The sequence below is a fragment of the Lissotriton helveticus genome, chromosome 5_1 (genome assembly GCF_964261635.1).
Source record: "Lissotriton helveticus chromosome 5_1, aLisHel1.1, whole genome shotgun sequence".
Lineage (NCBI taxonomy): Eukaryota > Metazoa > Chordata > Amphibia > Caudata > Salamandridae > Lissotriton > Lissotriton helveticus.
The window spans coordinates 764,630,832-764,650,298 of record NC_136065.1 but is presented as its reverse complement, the minus strand read 5'-3'; the positions used below and the strand labels follow the sequence as shown (position 1 = coordinate 764,650,298).

Sequence of the window (19,467 nt, the reverse complement as noted above, 5' to 3'; positions counted from 1 at the left end):
AGATGACCTAGGTAGGTCACTTCTTGGCAGCAGTATTGCATTTTTGAAGGTGACACCTTGTGATTCAAATTTGACAAATGATGCAATAAAGAAATCGTAGCTGTTTTGCAAGTTTCCTTGTCATCAGCAGCCACTAGAAGATCATCAACATATTGTATTAAAGCAGAACCAGGAGGAAGTACGAAGGAATCTAACTGGCTTTTTAATGCTTGACTGTAAATGGATGGGCTTTCACAATAGCCTTGTGGAGCGCGTTTAAACCTGAAGCTTCGTCCTCCTAGAGAGAAACCGAAGATATCTCTGCTTTCTTCGGCTATCGGAATGCTGAAAAAGGCATTTTTCAAGTCGACAACCGAAAACCATGCTGCTGTAGCAGGAATCAACGTTAACAATGCAGTAATGTCTGGAACCACAGGAAACTGTGGAATCACAATTTTATTAACCTCTCTAAGATCAATTACAAACCTATATACTGGAGGTTTTGTTGGATCAGTTCGTTTCAAAATAGGCAGTACAGGACTATTACAGACATTACCTCTAGTTTCTTCTATAACGTCTTTCTCAATCAGATCATGCACTATCAGTAGGAGCGCACGCTCACCTTCACTAGAGATTCTGTATTGTGGAATTCGTGGAAGTTTGACATTTGCTTTCAAAGTTACTATATAGGGTGGAATTTCCAATAGACCTACATCATTAGGACCAGTCGCCCAAAGAGTGTCAGGGAGTGAACGCAGCTCTGGTGGGAGCGCATCCATCGACAAGTACATCGGAGAGATTATTCTTTTACCCAACGTAAGCTGTACTCCTTCTGGAGAACAGTATAATGTCGCATATAGGCGTTTTAACAAGTCTAAACCAAGCAGATTTTCGTTACAACCTGTCGTCAAAATCAGGGGTGCTTTCAATTGACAGGGTCCAACAGAAATAGACAAAGGACCAGAAACAGGGTTATGAACAGGGGCGCCCGAAAAACCTACTGAAACGTTTGTTGAGCCAGACAAAGGTGCGCCAGGGAGTTTCGCATGGATGATAGAACTTTTTGCTGCACCAGTATCCAACAGAAACGGTTCGACTATACCTGATGTTGCTACTGCGACATAAGGCCCACTCTGATCTACTGGAACTGATACTACTCCCTCTCTTTGTCCATGGCTGTCCTAGTACTCACTTTGCTGACCTTCCTCACTAGCTTCATAATAGTCTTCAACATGATACTGTGGAGACCTATTCTGTTGGGCCGGATGTCCATTTCGCTGGTCGAAATAATTAGAAGGGCGATCACTCGTCTGCGGAGGCATAGCACCTCTTCCTCGACCTCTAGAATTTTGCATAGAACTACCACGACCTCTCTGAGCAGCCGCAGTATTATTTTGCGTTCGAACTGGACACTCATTTTTGTAATGACCTTCCATTTTGCAATAAGCACATTGATTCCATTGGTATTGTGGCCTTTGAAAATTATAATCCGTTCTTTGATATGACCCTTGCTGCATGTTAGTCTGATTCGTGCGAGGCGGATAAGCTTGCTGTAAAAGTACTTTAGTTTTTAAATCTTTCGTCTTTTTATCTGATTTTTCCTTCTCTTCTTTATCCCTATTTTCATAGTACTGGGCAGTCGCAAGTATTTGCGCAGTCGTAGAGACAGCCCACGCACTTTCAGAATTCTTTAATTTACCACTAAGTTCTGGCAACAGATTGTGCACAAATTTATCAACAAATAATCTCTGGCCTCCTTCTGTGCTCATATCCTGACCACTATGATCCACGAAAGTCTCCTCGAATCTTGTGAAAAAGTCGGAGACGCTTTCGTCTTTCTTTTGTTTGCACGCGGACAATTTGTCCCAGTTAACGCGCAATGCTGGCATCAAGGTTTTCATTAAATCGATTATTCTACCAGGCAAATTAGCAATTAGGGGTTCTGGTTTGGAACCACCTATTTGTTGACCATCCGCTGCAATTATAGCTGCCCAGTCACCACCTAGGGCAACTGGATGATTCTCTTTACGAATTTTAGCCCAAATTGGTTGCGGTACTACATTACCAAATAGCAGATCTATGTCAGCAAGATTCAATACACAAGCGTCAACTGTTTGAGCCAACTCTTTGTAGTACCCTGCAGGATTTTTACGCGGATCTGGCAAGGCCTGTTTCACTGCTAATACTTCAGCTCGCTTCCATGGAATATGTATCCATACTCTCTGGAATTGGGCCGGAGCGGCTGCAATACCAAGGTTTGCATTAGCTTGCACAGCTTCACGCCAAATTGGTGGAACCTCTCTCATTGGGTATTGACGATTTCGTTTCGTACTACGTTTCCCTAACTCTCTTGGTGAACGAAGGGATGGGTCATTCCTATAACTTAGAACCAGTTCCATCACTTCTTTTATATTTTGACCAACTATCATACCTGCAGCAAACTCTTTCTGAACATTAATTAATTCTCCTAGATTTGATTCAGGGTCATCCTCTTCCAATTCCTCACGTAGAAGGAAACACATTTCATCGAACACATATCGTTGTGTCGGTTCATTCCATTGCATAAATGTATCTAATACATCTTGTACATTATATCTTCCAACTTTTGAAACCCATCTAAGAGCAGTGGAATCTAATATTCCTCTTTCTTCAGTACTGGGAAGCTGGCTACGCCTCTGCACAGAGTCAGAGGTAGGAGTCTTAATCAGAGTTTTATAGAAGGGAGATAGAATATTAGAGACAGAATCAGTGATTCTCCGACGAACAGAAAGTGGAGTCATAATATTAGCAGAGGCAGTAAATAGAGTAGCAGTTGGAACAGATAGATTAGGAACAGTAGGAGTAGCAGGCAAAATAGCTTGTGAACTAGCAGGTGTGAGCGACACAGGCATAGGTAAAGAAGCCGGCAACCCTGGAAGAGGGGTTGTCGAAGGAACATTAATATTGACCACAGGAGGTACAGGAACTTGATTCAGGGGAGCGGGAACAGGGACACCAGGTTGTCCAGCAACCGGTAATTGAACATTCGGTATAGGTGGAGCCGTAGCACCCTGTGCATACGGTGGGGGAGATCGTAACAAGTAAGACAACAGGGGATCCTTTTCAGGGTCCTCTACTATCTTAGCCGTACTCGATGGCAAAGCAGGATAGCACTTGTCTATCGCTAAATTACGCTCTCTATTGGCCACCTCCATCGCTTTTTCAGACTCGTTGAGTTGCAGCTGCTTAGCAGACTGTTCTAAAGTCAACTCTTGCTCTTTCTGTTCTTTCTTCAACTTTTTAATTTCTCTCTGTTTAGATTCTTTTCGCCAATAACGGAAAGAATCAAACATTGCCGGCCGGGCTTTCTTCTTAAACAACCTTCTTTCTAGATTATCGAGAACTTCAGGTTCAAAACTACCATGTAGTGGCCAACTAAGGACACCATCTTTCTCTGTATAGTGGATCCATACCTCGTTATAAGAGATAGGGCCCACACCAAATTTGCAATATAGATCATAAAGAGGAGTTCCAATCGGAGGAACCAAACACGAGTCCTCTAACTGGGAATCACTGTTGCAACTAAAACAAGACAACATACAATTTTTCCGACTTACCATTTTATAATCCGGAACACAGAACAGACAAAATACAAACAAAAGGGTGCGCACTTGAACCAAGAACTTAGGCCTACCAGAACTGATAAATGTATCGATACCTGAACTGAACCGAATGATTATCGTAACCAGAATAACCAGTGATAATCTTACAGAACTGAACTGAACTGAGAACTAAAAGGATTATCCAAACAGGAGCAACCCTCACAAAATACTTAACTGAGGCACTGAAGACGTCACCAAGGAGAAACCCGTCACGTCTCGCCGTACTGAGGACTGCACCTCGGGTCCAAGACAGGGCGACGGTCAAGGCAACGGACCACTGCAGCCGTCTGAACGGGAACCCTCGTGGAAGAGAACGTCGGGCCACTTTTGCGATATGCCGGGATCGATGAAGTGGGGCGCCTCCCTCTGAAATCTTCACACGAAGCTCCTCGAACTCTTCAGGCTTTTGGACCGGTACCGAATGACGTCGCCCCACGTTGGGCGCCAATTGGAGTTCTGGACTTTTTGGTTCTGTCCAGAGGTGTCAGGGATAACACCCGAAGACCCCGGAGTTCTACCTGTCTCGGTGCACAAACAAACAGAAACACGGGCTTCTCGATGGTGGCGTCAAAGACCAAAGGTTTATTACTGCAGGGACACAGAAGTCACAGAAACTGCACAGGGGCAGTGTCTAGGAGCCTGTTCAATTTGTACAAAGAGGGTTGTTCCTTATATACTAAATATTCTGCTCGGGGCAAATTCTTTACATGTAACCACAGTTCTAAACATTCGTGTCTTAAACAATAAATATTTGGCGTTGCACAGGAATCGTCAACAGTATCTGATGTCAAAACATTACGACTGAGGGGTTCCCACTATTCCATCATCAATTTCTCATTCAAGACCCGGACCGCCTCATCGTAAATTTCGTTACCTCCCCCTAATAAAGGCCCAGAAGGAAAGGAGCAGAGCCAGGTGCAGAAGATAGAAAGACAGGATAAGAGATGTTTGTGGGTCGTAAATGGGCACGGTTACCAGCTTCGGCCGCCTAATCATGATCAGGCCAACGAACACAAGAACCAGTATAGCAGGACTGGCCTCAGGCTGGGGAGGCAGTTCTTGCCGGGTCATGCTGCCACAGCATTGCTGGCCTAAGGTGCACGTGTCACTAGCAAGGTGAATCGCCGGCTAAAGCCTACGTGTCCTTAATTAAAAAGAGGTCATTGCGTGTCCATTGACTATGTGAGGGCAAGGAATACAAAATGGCTTCCGTGTTCTAAGATGGATGCCATGGGTAGAACAGAAATGTGTTTGTAACTGGAGTGCTCTTGCTCGTAGCATAGCGAAAACACCAGGATATACTAAATGGATCATTTGCGGTTCACTGATACCAAAATTATGTATTTACGACAATGTTACAAACACGAGTAAAATCGTCATGGAACCTCAACCTTTACACTATTTATTCAGGGTACAGCCTCTGATTATCAAGGGCATAAACACATTACAATGACACAATCTATTTACTTTTTCAATTTTTATTTAAATTATTTTTTTCATTTGATTACTTCTTTTTTCATCATCATTCTGAGTTAAAAAATTATTATTATTTTTTTATATTTTCTTCATTTCAAATTGCATTATTTCCATCTTAAATCACAATACAAAATTCATAAATCCTATAGCAATATATAAATAACCTTAACACCAGGTAGAGAACAACCCAAACACAACACTCTCTCACACTCATCCACATTCACAACTTCATCTGCTCATATTCATAACACATTCTATTATTTTTCTATCTGTTGTCCAGTATGGAACCACTTTGGTGGGATTTTACAAGGACTTGGCAAACGCGTTTCGGTGGAAAAAAAATAGCAATGAAGACCACCTTCATCAGGATACGCCAGATAAATCAATAAGTGTTCTCTATGACCTGGAGTTTTATCTGAAAGAATACATATAAAAATCCATGTTACAATTTATGCCCATCTAATTTTAGAGTTTAAAAGAACACGTTGTTAGGTCCAATCAATCAACTACCACTCATACAACCATACACTTAACATCCCCTCTAGTGTCACCTTATAACCCAAACAAGTGAATGATTTCTATTTATCAAGACAGCAGAAAAGAGAGAAAGAAGTGCACAAATTCCTAATTTTAGCTAAAAACAGCGCATAATTCACCATCTAAGTTCTTTAACAGGAACACCACCTCTAGATTTCTTCTATGTTTAGCAATCTTATTCTCTATGTTCAATGGTAAGTACATATCAACTTACACTCAATTTGAAGTTCAGTCTCGTTTAGGAGATTACACCATGTAGCGCCCACAATTTTAATTACTTCTAAAAAAAGTAAAGAAGCTCCTTTAATGAGTCGGTCTTCAAAATCAGTCATTAGATTTCGTGCTATGAATCACTACTTTTGTTACCTCAAGGTGTCCTCACGTAATAGCAGAGGAATTCCTTTCTTTGAATGTCCCACGTGGCTAGCTCCTCACAAATAGCTATAAAATAAACAGGCAACCAATCTAAGACCTATTTATTTCACGGGAGCATGGTCTAGTAATCATACGGTCTTATCAAGGCCCTATTACCTTCAATATTTAATAAGAACCATAACATCTGTAGTTCACTTGTGTCCGTTGTTTAGCAGATTTGTCCTGCGTAGGAAAAGGAACCTGTATGTACAAAAACCAATACGACTATCTCAGAGGATACTCCATCAAGGTTCATATGAGTCAGTCATTAATCTGTAAAAGGCCATTGTTTAAATACCTTAAAATCTTTTTCTTTTCCTTTATTATTACATTGTTATTTTTCCTCTGCCAGCAGAAATCTTACCTTCTATTGTTCCGGGCTGTGTTCCATCCAATTACTGTGAAAAACATACGGAAGAATAAGTCAATACACCTATTCAATCCTTACAATACATCCAATTTACTACCTAACCGCGGTCAAACGACTCCTATCAACCCCTCATTAACGTATCCCTTTAATGTGATGTTGAAGATAGTATAAATCTTGTATTTTGCTCAGTGTATCAAATTCTATTGTCCCTTTCTACGGGGATGCAAGGCATATCTCCCCACCAACTGTGTACAGTCCAAATTAAGACGTGTATATAGTGCATCAGATTTTCCTGCTTAGTGGCAACCAATCGACTCCTGTTTTCACTGCCTCGATGTAACCCATTCAGACGATGCAGAGCATGTCTCCCCACTCACAGAAAGCCACTGAGTGTAATCCGAATTAAGGCGTACATACAGTATATCAGGTTTTACTGCGTAGTAGCGAGCAACTGATTCCTGTCGTCCCTGTCTTAATGTATCCCATTAGTCTGTCCCATTACTACGTCCTCACGAACAATCTTAGTTTTATATTTAGGACCAAAAACGCACTAAGTTAGATTTCCCTTTCACGAGGGGATTTACACCCATGTTATTTACACCGGAAATCTATATAATGCTGAGCATATCCACCCACCAACGAAAGACCACTGACTATAGTCCGCGCTTTGGACGTGCTTACTTTTCTTAATCTGCGTCCTCCTCCATCGACGTCCAACATGTAGCAGCTCACTTCCTTGAACGATTTGAGTGTCTACGGGGCGCTCTTTTTATATCTCCTTCTGCGCACCAAGAGACACTTAACTCACAACACCTGAGTACAATTATTGACAAGCCTCAAAGCTTTGCGCATGTCCACTATTATGCCGTTTATATCAAACCGAAACTACTCCCATTATCAACAACGCACAATTGCGTCGGACGCCCAAAAGCACGTCCTCCAACCCGATCACAGGGAGATCATGGAAACTAACAACAAACTAATCTTACTCTCACCATATTGGAGGGGTGTACGCACTCGTTCTTCTATGTTTATGAATTATACTTCCTTAAAAATAGAAGCTGTTGATACTTGAGGCAGACACATATGTCTACCGCTATATAAAGAGTAAACACCAGATCTTTAATGTATATATCGTATACCGAGTGCTTGCCTCACTCATTCTCAAATCCCCAATTTTATAGAAGGAAGCAAAGTTCCTGCTCTAGGGACTGTATGATGCTGATAATAGAAACAGCTAGGGACATGATGGAGGCACTAAACAAAGAAATTGTATCACTGGAGTAAAAAACTAAACTCCTCAACAGCCTTAGAAGAAGCAAAGGCTAGGCTCGATAGAATTAACACCAATATGAAAGACTTTGCGCTATATCTTACGAATAAAAAAACAGATAAGCTAAAAAAAGATATAAGGTGGTACACTCAAGAGAAGGCTTATCCATATTTACATTCAAACTATTATCAGGAATCAGGCTATAGCCAGGGACAACAAGGCAATACCAACAGATACCGGAAAAAGGTCCTGAATTTTTCAGAAACGTTCTCGTCAGATTCCGATAATGAGGTTGCCCAAGAAATGAATGATCAACAATATGATGGTCGCCCCTATCGAGGTAGATCAACGGGACAACAATCCTTCTGAGGACAATCCTCTCCTTTTTTATCGAGGGGCCAATTCTGTTTATTTTAAACCCTGGTGTTTTGTTCAGGAACCTATCTTGACAGTTATTTGTGTCTGTGGGCCAGATTAACCATGTTTTCCAATCAGGATGAGTTCTGTTCTGTTGTAAAATCTGTTTTACGTCTACCTCCTCATCTGCAGTGCCATTACTGTCAGGTGTGGCTTTAGGTATGGACGGTTTGTTTAAATCTTTTATCTTAGCTCAGCCAAGACAAGATGTTTGTTGTACAGTGTCATTTAAAAACAATATTTGTTCTGGGATAATGAAGGCTCTGAATAAGGCATCTAAACCTTGCACCTGCCAGTCTTTTGTGCCCCAACACTTTTTGTCTCAATGTTGTCTTTCCAAAAGTTAAAACCTAATGTAGACAGCTGGACATAAAAGTTGGCAGAATAAATTTGTTTAGTATTGGTCAACATGTTTTTTATTCCTGTCTTTTTCACATTTTTTAAATAAAACGTTTCTAGATTTGTTACATTAAAACCTGAGAAGAATGGAAACTTTTCATAAAATGTTTTTGAGCTGCCCTTTGGCGGCGTTGGACAATGTTCCCATTGATTATAAGTAAAAACATTTCTCGGGGTTGCAGATTTGTGCAAATAATGGTGACCATAATGATTAAAACAATACATGTGTTCATAATCTGATGAACCTTTTAAGTATTCATGTTTAGTGAATTTAGCTGACATTTCTAAATCTGTCATCATATTATTAACAGTTTCAAAGTCCCAATCATCAGAAAATGTGCTTGGTGAGACAAAGTCACTAAAAGAAACCTTAAACTGGTGTAGAATCTTCAACAGTTCCACCGGGCCATAAATGTCATAATCAGTTGTGTCCCATGTTATACCACCAGGTATAGGAATGGCTGTGATGTTCACTGATGACAGATCTCTTTGTTCACGATGAGATGATTTGTGAGGTTTCAGGAGCAGGTTGATGTTCTTACTTGCTGTGTCCATTGTACTGTATTTTCCATCTATCATCTTTCCCAAACTTAAAACAAGGAGGAGCCAGAGCAGGAGAAAAAGTACACATAACACAACCCAAAATTCAACCCATGGTGAAACCAGGTATGTATTTTCAACTTGATGAAAGTGTTCTGTTATTTTTTCTTTGAAAGTTTTATTTAATGGCGTTGGTTCAGGTTCACTTGGATCCTCAGAAAATGTATCAAAGTTGATGAAATAGCCAGAGGCAGTTCTGTCAATTGGTGGGATGGCATCCGGATTCTTCAGAATCGCTGAGCTGGTTCTTCCTTTGTCATATTAGTATAATCAGAGGCTATATAATTGTAGACAGGTGTTCCTTGACGAACTGTTATTTGGGTCTCAAGAGGTACAAGTTCCATGGCTTTGTTGCATACTCCTTCTTTTCTTACTGCAGGTTTATCAAAGGTGATAAGTCTTTCAGTTTGAACCTCTTGGATTGTAGCAAGATTTGGTTGTCTGCTACATCTTGGGAGTCCACTGGGCCTACTACTTATTATCGGCCACATGATGTGGTTTGACCTGGTCGATGGACACGATTCTGTTCTCCCTTTTTCCAGCAAGGGGCGGTAGTAACACTGATCTTGTTCCATGGATTGCCAAGACAGGTACTGCTTTTCTGTAAGAAGGCCCAAATTCCTTCTTCACTGCGATCTTTTCCCTGACTAGATCCCCAAACTTTGGAATCCAGACAGGTCTTGCTGGGACTGGTGGTTTTTCTTCAGTGGTCTTTGACTTTTGCGTTGTGTTACTCAGACTTCTTCTTGTTTTATTTAAGTCCTGTAAAACAGCCAACCGGTCTATGATATCAAAGGGTTTTTGTTTCACCACTGAAGTTTGACAATCAAGATCCTGGATGATCATTCTAGTACCAAAAAGTAATTCATATGGAGTGATTCCCCCCCAAAGAATTTCTTGGCAGGTTATTAATACAACGTTGGACACTTATTAGATGTTATTAGATGTTTGACCCACCCGTCACCCGAACCTAATACCCTGGCTGTTATAGATTGCTTTATGTCACGTTTTTTTCTTTCCACTACCGCATTTCCCTCAGGATGGAATGGACTTGAGTACCGCAATGCAACGCCCAAGCTGGCCATGACCTCTTTGTAAGCTCGAGAGCTAAACGCAGTACCCTGGTCAGAATGTAGCATGCCGAGCGCTGGGGCCACATCCAAATGAATCTTGTACAGGAATCCACTGCGACCATGCTATATTTATAGTTCCCGTCCCTTTGTAAGGGACCACAGTGGTCCAGATAAACACATGCTAATGGTTTATCTGAAATTAGAAGTGGCGTCTGCGCAGGTCGTTTTACTGTAGAAACTTTCATTTTCTGGCAGATTTCACATTCTAGAGCATAGTTTCTAGTTTGTTTCCTCATGCACGGCCGCCAATATCTCTGTTTTAATAATGACACTGTGGTGGAAACTCCTGCGTGTGCAGATGTTAGCCCTTCATGTGCTGCTAAGATTAGTCCTAACCTATGTTCCATGTTTGGGATTGCCCTATCCCCCACTCCGGGATTCGAGCAAAAGGAACATTATTTGCATCAGTTATATATGAGTACTTTACTGGAAAGCCTTTCGGGAGTGTTTTACCACTGTCTTTTACTGAAGCTGTGACAGCTTGCATTATTTCGCTGTCTATTTTTGTTTTTGAATGAGTGATTGCAGCTACAAAAGTCATTTGCACAGCTGCCTTCCTGGCCTCATCAGCCAATGAATTCCCTGCAACGTGAACGTCATCACGCTGATGACTCAGTGTATGGATCATGTGAGTCTTTTGTAGTTCTTTTTGCAAAAGAACTACTTGTTCCCAAAGTATTTTCTGTTTAATTGTGCCAGCTTATGCATCTTTGAAACCGTTGCGAACCCAGTTCTGCAGATATTCATTGTAAGACTGGACGCAGTAATACAAATCGCACACTATGAGTGTGGGGAATTTGCAATCGGTATTTTCAAATGCCATCTTGAAAGCCTGTAGTTCAGCTCGCTGAGCTGTACGGTCTCCGAATGATTGAGTTTTAGTGACCATAGGTCGAAATTTAATTTCGCGCCAGCGACCTTTAACAATCGCGCACGCAGCACTATAGGCTTGTTTACCCCCAATTGCGGGCGGTGCTGATCCGTCTGTATAGATTATACATCCGTAATGTTCTAGAGGCAGAATTTCAGTAGGCAGAGGACATTCTTGTTCATATTGGAGAAATTCTTGTGTCTTCAAGTATGGGTCAAAAACGTATTCAATGTCTGTTGCAGCAAGAGAGTTAACCCATTGTATCCAACTTGGATGTAAAGCCTTAGCATTTGGAATGCTTGCTTTTGTCACAGCCTCATAGGCAGGTGCAGGTGTAAAGATCTTTATGCGTTTACACTGCGCGAGAGCTCTCTCTTTTGCTACTGCAGTCTGAACCGCTGTCATAATTTTTTCTGTAGAAGTGAATTTCATTTCAGCCTGTGTGTACAAGTGTGATTTGTAAGCTATTGGAACCTTTTCACCTTCATTAAAGGTCAGGTATGTGAAACCGCATCTCCCTGGGATGATTGGGATTACAAGATTGCGCACGTTGTCGCGTGTCTGTAATTGTGTTTTTGCTAACATGTCTGTTTGCACTGATCGCTACATTTCTGTGTGTTCTTGTGTCCAATTAGTTGATTTGAATTCAGGAAACATAGAATTGACTGTAAGTTTTTCGGCGTTTTTGGAGGTTGAAGCAGTGCACATTTCCCTAGAAAGTTGTCTGCCAGGCTTTTGCCTTCACTTGATAACTCGTATCCTAAGAATAGGACGTTGAGGTGGGCATATCGTGATTTCTTAAGATTGAACTTGTACCCTTCTGAAGCGAACCCAAGTATTATGGTGTTCACTCTTTTCAAGTGCACGTCCAAATCATCATCTGTAAGATAGATGTCATCAACATAGGATAATGCCTCATCATCATACGTTTGTAGTAACTCTGTTACTCTGGCTGAAAATAAACCTGGACTATTCTTGAATCCCTGGGGGAGACGGAATTGTCGTTGTGTCCCCATGATGGAGAAAACGGTCAAATACCTGTTTCTGGTGCAATGTTTGACAGAAGAAACCGTTAGAAATATCTAATGTGGTTTTATATTTTTTACGCCTGATGTTATTCATCAGTGCAGTACTGTGTGCATTTTGTACTGCAAAAGTTTTGCAACAAGAGTTTAAGTGTCTGTAGTCCAAAACTAGACGATATAAATTGTCTGATTGGGAGGCAGGAAACAAAGGATTGTTCATAGATGAGGTGCATGTTTCAATCACCCCTTGGTATTCAAGTTGATTTAAAATCTCCCTGACTTGTATTTTAGCTTCTTGCTTAACAGGATATTGCCTTTGCATTGTTGGTTGAGTTTTTAAGTGGATTTTATGGTGAGGAGAATCCTCATCCCATCCTGCAAGATTTTTGTATAATGCTGGAGCCCATTTTCTGGCATAGGTGTATTTTTTATGAATTGGAATGTGATTAGAGAAGGCTGGCATAATTATATCTTCGCCATGTGGGCACTCCCTGACAAATTCAGGTGGCCAGTCTTGATCAGCCAGAAGAATGTCATAACCCTTAGATAGCTTCTCCCAAAAGTGTGCTTTTATTTTCCTAGTTATGTCCCCCTCCATCCGGATCGTTACTTCATATAACTTATGGGGTAGACTAACCCTGGTGTCAGCAGTTTCGACTTGAATGCATTCAATCAAGTCCACTGTCTCCAGATGATCCTTCAGGATCTTGCGAGCTATGGTGACCTCTGCTGCGCTGTCTAGCATTGTCTGGGCCCACTCCCCGTTCTTGAGTTTTGGCCTCAAGATCCTCGGCATGTCTGATCTTTAGACTTGCTACCTTATTCTTGGTGAATTGAGTTTTCTTATTTTTTGGAACGTGCTGTTCGTCTTTGGACTTCACGCATTCTTCTTTTTGTTCTGATTGTCCTCTTCTTTCGGATTTCTGCGAGGAAGTCTGAAAGGTACGAGAGGAACGTGTATCAATATCTTGATATCTATCAGTTTTTCTCAAATTATCCCTATTTCTAAGGTTACATCTCTTTTTAGAGGGCTCCTGTTGAGGAGAGCTTCCTCTGGACTGGGAACGCTTCTCTTTAGGAAGTGTCTGTTTGGTGTTTTCCCACTTCTTTTTAGTAGTAGTGAGATTATTTTTAATAAAAACTTTTTCAGGATTTTCAGTTACTTGGGGTTTTACTGGTTTCCCACCCAAATTATCTCTACCCAGTTCTTCATAGGATTTTTAAATAATTCTGGCAAGCTCATACGGTTGCTCTGTAATATCTGTTTCTTTTAGTTTTTGGTGGATCGCCACAGATGCTGCTTCACCTTTAATGTTGGCTAATAGTATAGCCGAGACCTGTTCGAAATCTTTTAGTAATTTCATACCAAGATTTAAGGCAGGTTCTGGTCCGTATTCATTTTGAATCTGTCTTATGACGTTTGGTATTACCATCATGGACGGAACACCTTGTGTTTTTGTGTAGATTGAAGCAAAGACTGTACCTCCACGTGTGGTGCAATCCCCATTGGTAAACAGATTGTCAGAATCCTGTGTTTCTCATGATGTGTACTATCAGGGAATACTGCCTCTATTTGAGTAATTTTCTGGGCTTCCAAGAAAGCAGTGGACCCTCAATGGCTTCCCTTGCCCACCTTCAAGAGCAGGTCAACAATCGATTACATTTTTATCATCAAGAAACTTGTAACATACTTCAAAGACTTCGAGGTGGGAGACATGGAGGAAAGTGATCATAAGCCATTGAGGGTCACATTTGATATAAACGGGAAAACCGCAAAACACCCCGGAACATTGGGTTTTTCAACCGAGGAAGAGCACTATACAGTACTGAATAGAATAAAATGGACTACAAAATTAAGTCCAGTACTCATGGAGTGGGTCACCCATAAAGATCAGTGCCAAACACTGGCACCTCCCCTGGAGCATTGGAAGGAACTACTTGAGGAACTAAAATCGGTCCTAGGACAGGTCAGTGGTAACCCGAAAGCTCAGGGCCTTTACCCGCAAAACCACCCATTACAACCAAATCTCAGGGACTTAGAGCAAACCAAACGGAGTCTCTCAAAGGCCTTGAAGGCGAGAAGAAAAGGAGTGACAAATCATCTTAGTGTGGAAATAAAAGCGCTGGGAAGTGAACATAGGAAAAAAATATGGGAAATACGAACAAAGAAAATCGAGGCAGAGTGGCTGAAAATCTTTAATATGCTTAAAGAAAAGGGTCATACTCGACTCTGGAGATACATCAGACAATTAAGCCACACTGGCCAAAGCAAAGAAAATGGGGTGGCAGCCGAGAAGTGGGTTAAGTATGTAAAACAATTGTACACAACAGACCAGGAAAAGGGTCATGCAAGAACAACAAAATTTACTAGACAAAGAAGAAGAGGACAAGTGTCTGTTTATTAACACAATGGAGATAACCAACTTGATCAAGAAAATGAGGACAGACAGTGCACCGGGCCCCAACGGAGTGCCAGCGGCAGTGTTCAAAGTGTCATATGGATTCTGGGTGGACCAGTTAACCCCACTCTTCAAGCATGCCTTTGAAACGGCCTCCATTCCATCATCATGGAAAGGCTCAATACTTTTCCCTATATATAAAAAAGGAGACCGCACAAAACCTGAAAATGATTGCCTTGTGGCTTTGCTAGACATCGAAGAAAAGGCATATGCTAGAGTGTTGCTGAAGGAATTAGAAAGCTGGGCAGAGGAGCATAACATCCTTCCATTTTTCCAAACTGGATTCAGACCACAATGTTCCACAGTAGATAACATCTTAGCTCTGGGATACCTGCCCAGACGTGCGACCCAGCCCGCTCAACCTCCTTTGTTTTGCTGTTTTATAGATTATAGTGCAGCATTTGACCGAGTGGATTGTGGCATATTATGGAGAAAACTCACCAATTCGGGAATCCCCCAAAAGTTGCTAAAGGGGATGAAGACTCTATACGATGGGACCTGGGTACGGATTAAGACCAGTCAAACTTCACTGACCACTAAGGTTCCAACAAATAACAGCCTTAAACAAGGGTGCGTTCGTGCACCTTTACTTTTTAACATCTACACATCCGACCTGGGTCAAGCACTGGAGGGGGCAAATTTAGTAATTCCAAAGTTGGGGAATGTGCGGCTTCAAATCCTTCAATATGCTGACGATCTTGTAATTTTGGATCACACCAGGATAGGCTTACAGAAAGCCTTAGAAGCGCTACACAGGTTTAATCAAAACAATAATTTATTGGTAAATCAGGTGAAGACCAAGATCCTTATCTTTGGGAAATACCATCGAAAGCAAACAGCCCAATGGCGCCTAGGTGACCAGCAAATCAGATCTTGCAAAAATTATAACTACCTGGGTCTCAGGCTCACGGAAGGGGCAAAAACAACAGCTCATTTGAAACACCTAAGAAATAAAGGGGCAGGAATCATCTGCAGTCTGAGAAGTCTCAATAGAAAATTACATAGCCCATCCACGGAATCCATCTTGAAAGTCCTAAAAGCAAAAGTAGTGCCCTCAGTCAACTATGGCCATTTAATCTTCCCTGGTGCCCTTACCAACTTTTACATGAGTTTCCAAATTTCCGTATACAAGAAAGTGTTGGGCATCCCACGACAGGCCAGGAGAGCTAGAGTAAGACTGGAGCTGGGTCTTTCTCGCCCTGATATCTCCTGCCTGGGAGACACAATAAAATACTATATTAGCACTTTGAGAGCTCCAGCAACAGCCTTGAAAGTGCAAATTAAAACAATCTTCGAAGAAAGCGGATCCCCATGGCAAGCGCAACAGACAGTAGCCATTCATCTGCTAAAAATAGAGGTGCAAAACCTGATCAACGCTAATATTCCAATAGCTGCATGGAAAAGAGCAGTGAACAGACAGGTCAAGCATATATAATTCGCAAGAGATCTCGATAGCCTGCATCACCATCCAAATCTTTCTACATTGGATGCCTCTAATAAAGTGGGAAAAGCACAGCCTTATCTTGAGCAAGTACTATCCGTCCAAACCCGAAAAAAGATCTTTTACATGAGGCTTCTCGCATTACCCATAGCGGAGTTTAATCAAAGTAGGGCCCGCGTGGATAAATCAGCAGCATGCAGACTTTGTGATTACCATCAGGTATCCTGGTACCATTTGTTGTGTTGCTGCCCAAAGCTAGCCAGTGAGAGTTTGATCACCCCAATCAGCTCAGGGCCTCACTCGATGCAGCACAATCTCTGACTTGTGTTTTTCTTCAACAGCAAGTCAAACAGTAGCACGGCTGGGGAAATTTATAGAACTAATTCGCTCAGCATTGTCCGCAAATGCAGAGCCGTACAAAGAAAATTGTAGGACTGGAAGCATGGGAGAGGCGGACACACCTCCCACTTAAAAATCAATGCACTTTGTTCTTAAACTGTATAGTCAGAATATGATACTATACTGAATGTTTTATGCTTTATTAGGCTGTAGTAACAATTAGGGAATTTAACTTATTTGGTTTTTAGACAATTATTTTATATTGTTAGCATATTGTAATGATTTTAAATAATCGAACAATAAAAGGCTTTTTCACCTTTTTTTTCACCCATTATGCACTGAAAGGACTTGTTAAACCTTTCTCTCAATGTAATGGTTTGCAGGTGGTATGCTGTGGAGAAGTGAGTTATCCCATCGGCATGCTACTATTCCTTTCTCATGTATGAGAACGTAAGCTTTGTTCTTTGGTCCAAAAACACTGTGTTTAGAAATATGACCCATGAAAAGATCCGTAGGAGCGCCCTGGCTATTACCCTACCACTTGTGCCCCTCAAAGGTACTGCCCTGAATACCTTGTGGCATATACACCACAGACAGGATATTATGGTTAGCTGATGCTGAGGGAGAATCAGTTGGACCATAAATGTCAACGCCCATCCACTTGAAGGGAGCACCTACTACTGGCTATGACATAAACAGTGCCCTGGTCTTAACTCCGTACTTATCACTCAATTGGCAAGTAGAATGGTTCTACAGAACCTCTTGCTGTCTCTCTGAATCCCTGGTCAGAATGATGATGTCCAATGTATCATGGGTCTATATGAGGCCCATGTAACCTGCTAAATGTACTTTGCAGGCCAGCGACAACAGTAAGTTCCTGTGTTCTTGCGAACTACTAGTCTTGTGCTAGCTTCTGACTCATTATTGATGGGCTCTAAATGTATCAGTCCATCATTTGAGTTGACATATGACTTTCGACCACTCCCTTACTGCCCTGTTCCTGAGCTTCCTTCCTAAGTCCTACAAGTGTACGCACTGAACTTATGCCTTGCAGAATTTTTCCCAGATTTGTCCTCCAGGAGCTAACAACCCCTGCAGCTCTGGCAGTCACCCAGACTCCAACACCTGATCCACTTCAGAAGTCTCATCCTCCTATCCCTCTGAAACCTTTCTCCCATTGATATTATACTCTAAGGCAAACCACATGTCCGATTTCCCATTGATGTTTAGATCAACTCTGGCAATCGGGTTCTCCCTGACACGGCCACTGACCACCAAGCCACGATACTGTAAGCACCTATATCCCTCAGGGCAGGAACCTTCCTCCCATTGATATTAGACTTCAACTAAAAACCCATAGTAATAGGGTGGTTGTGCTTCAGAATATCTGGGTCCATTTTCTGAATGTCTATTGGAAATAGGTTAATTGCAACACAGCTCTCTCAGGTTTCTTTTACCTGACTGTCCCTTTTTAGTGTCCTTTCTAGTGAAACCTATAACATGTAATTGCCTTGGACTTGAAGTAGCCTTCCATTCCGTCATTTTCCTTCTTCCGTTCCTGATTTGGAACTCAATTCCTTCTGTGCTTGTATCCTCTTTGAACCCTTGGGAGTTGTCCCGGTCCTTACCCTCTGGTTTAGAAACAATTTGTTGAGAGTTCCTCTCTCCCTTTTGCTTTGAGTTATGCAGCTCCCGCCCTTCGCTAACTCTGTTCGCTGACAGACAGGTATTGCTTAATTATATAGAGCGCTCCTTCTTGAATCACTTTTTCACCATCAACTCAAGTCATTTGTGGCATGAAAATCCTAAGTCTACACCTCTCACCCACTCAATTCAATCACGCAACACGTCATGAACCCAATGTTTACAAAGAACCCAATCTGGTCTCCTGCTTCCTTTGAATCTCTGAAGCTTCTGAGCAGCCTTCAGCCCGAATAGCCTGACCACAACTTCCTTCATTCACTCATAGTTCCTTTGATCAGCTACAGACATGCTACAAATAACTTCTGTATCGTCTTCCTAAACTCAATAAAGTGTCTGCCTTAAACATATCTTTCAAAGAATGCACTCTACAAGGAGTCTCAAAAGTCACATACCCTTCTAAAATATCTTGGCCTTCCATATTTATGTGGTCAGCCCTTGTTATGAAGAGCCACTGTGTAAGCAGGTGCTTCTGGGACTCAGCTGTGGGTTCTGTGGCTGTTTGCTTCTGATGTACAAGGGTCCATCCCACTATGGTTCAGTAAACGGTGCCAAGTACAATCCCTTCAGCACTTTGACATTCAGTGGTAATGTAGATGAGCAGTCACAGACTTCTCAAAGAGGTAGTCTGGGGGCACAAACTCAGCAATCAACTAGTAGCGAAGTAACTGAATGTTCAACCCAGTGCTGTACTTTGGTAAAGAAGAATACCTTAATGAACACCCGTAAAACATAATATTTCATAACACATAAAACAGTCACAATTCTGGTAATGGCACTTTGGCTACTGTGCCTTGTATTGTGACATGCTCAGTCCTCTCTCAGATGCATCCTCCTCTGGTGGGTAAAGGTAAGTCTTCTCCCTGGGGTTTGAGTGTCCCTTAGGCAATTATCAAGAATGTGTAGCCGATTACTCCTGAGTTCAGTTTTAGCACTTATTTATTAACCACAGCTCTACTGTTGTACGTCTCACCACAGTACCGGTCTCAGAGCACATTTTCAAACAAACAGCAGGGACCCACGCCTTGCTTCACTCCCACTTCTGGGAGGAAAAGTGTCCGCTAAAGCCTCAACGCAGAGTCCTCCGGGGTAGGCGGTGGAATGGCCAGTTGTGGACACTATTTTGGTCTCCTAGTAAGGAGCTTTAGCGTGCCTCCAAGATCAAAGGTCATGGCAGCACAAGAGCAGCCACAGTGAAGTCTCATTGAAAGTGGCACGGCACACCTCGGGCATAAGTCTTGAATGAAGCGGTAGAGCATACCTAGGTACAACGTCCAGGTGATGGCATACATCACCTCGGACACACACTTCTTGGTGACATACTGCATACTCCACCTCAGGCACAAACTTGTAGGTGGCATGTTAGCACAACTTCTCAATTGGTGCGGTGAC

The 19,467-nt window shown here is 42.0% G+C and overlaps 1 protein-coding gene across 2 annotated transcripts in view; it reads left to right on the top strand.

The window, feature by feature from the left end:
* Positions 1-19,467, top strand: part of LOC144753369 (cGMP-dependent protein kinase 2-like) — a 1,794,633-nt gene that overhangs the window by 1,761,450 nt on the left and 13,716 nt on the right. The gene's annotated exons all lie outside the window — the stretch shown is intronic.